The sequence below is a fragment of the Octopus bimaculoides genome, chromosome 7, assembly GCF_001194135.2.
Source record: "Octopus bimaculoides isolate UCB-OBI-ISO-001 chromosome 7, ASM119413v2, whole genome shotgun sequence".
In the NCBI taxonomy this organism is placed as follows: Eukaryota; Metazoa; Mollusca; class Cephalopoda; order Octopoda; family Octopodidae; genus Octopus; species Octopus bimaculoides.
This window is the reverse complement of record NC_068987.1, coordinates 10,488,845-10,490,497: the sequence shown is the minus strand read 5'-3', so window position 1 is coordinate 10,490,497 and position 1,653 is coordinate 10,488,845.

Genomic DNA, 1,653 nt, shown 5'->3' with positions numbered 1-1,653 from the left:
CCCTGTGTGGCTAATAAAAGAAATGTATCTATCTATCTATCTATCTATCTATCTATCTATCTATCTATCTATCTGTCTGTCTGTCTGACTGTCTGTCTGACTGTCTGTCTGTCTGTCTGTCTGTCTGTCTGTCTGTCTGACTGTCTGTCTGACTGTATGTCTGTCAGTCTGTCTGTCTGTCTGTCTCTCTAGCTATCTAATGCATATATACATACATATACATATACATATACACACTGGAGTCGATGTAATCGACTTAACCCCTTTGTCTGTCCTTGTTTGTCCCCTCTATGTTTAGCCCCTTGTGGGCAATAAAGAAATAAGAGAGAGCCCTGTACCCAGAGGGAGCCCTGTGCAGAGACAGGACCCTGAGCCCATGGTCGAGCGGAGGACACTATAATGAATTAAACATTTCCTAATGTTTTTATTGCTCTGAAGATTTACTTAACAATGTCTGTAACAACCACATCAGGTGAAAGAAGATTTACAAAACTAAAACTAATTAGAACACGCCTATGGTCAACTATTTTACAAGAAACACTAAATAATTTGCTGATGCTGTCTCTAGAAAATGACATTACAAAATCTATTGACTTTGAATGATTTTGAAAGACTTCTCAGATAAAAAAAAATGTCAGAAAAGTCTATTTTTAGAAGGCCTATTAACAAACAGTATGTCAGTAATTATCTTGACTTGTAATTAAACATTAAAACATTCATATAAGCTTTCATTTGTTAGTATATCATTCTTTTACTCTTTTACTTGTTTCAGTCGTTTGACTGTGGCCATGCTGGAGCACCGCTTTTAGTCGAGCAAATCAACACCAGGACTTATTCTTTGTAAGCCTAGTACTTATTCTATCGGTCTCTTTTTGCCGAACAGCTAGGTTACGCTGACGTAAACGCACCAGCATCGGTTGTCAAGCGATGTGTGAATCTTATAACTTCTGATACAGGTGTGATGTGAAAAAGATGAAACGCCACAGGATTGTCCAGTGTTGAGAGGTTATGATGTCAGAGTTTGTTTTGATTCTTCAGATGTCAGTGGCCGTCAACACATCACAGGGGATTGAGTAGACATTCCAAAAACACAAGAGATTGGCTAAATAAAGTAATGACTCCAGAAAGTTCTTTCAAGGTCATGTGATTAACAAAAATAAAAAGGCATTCGACTTTTATCATACAATTCGACTAAAGAGTTACAAAAAGAATTGCTGAAGAGTACAAGCTTTGAAATATGTGCTTAGGGAAAGTGGCCATTCCTCTTGCTATTAGCTATGCCACTTAAATGATATTCCAGAGATCTCTCAGAGAGAAGAAAGTAAAAATGGAAAAGACAAAAATTTGGAAGCTGACGCTGAAGAATCCAAAAGTAAATAAAAGCAATTGAAAAATGGATAAACTATAATTCTACTGTAAAATTTAAATAAGGTTAATGGTCTTTGGAATTGAACAAGAATTCCAATAACCCATTTGTATGAACGCATGATTGCAATCCACATTATTACAGAAGGTGAACCTTATGGAAAAACATGTGCCAAGGATTAAACCGAGACTTTCTGACACCACCACCACCACCACCACCACCACCACCATCACCACCTGCCATTCTTTCTTATACAATTATAGTTTCCAGTTCAAATCACTTTTTTT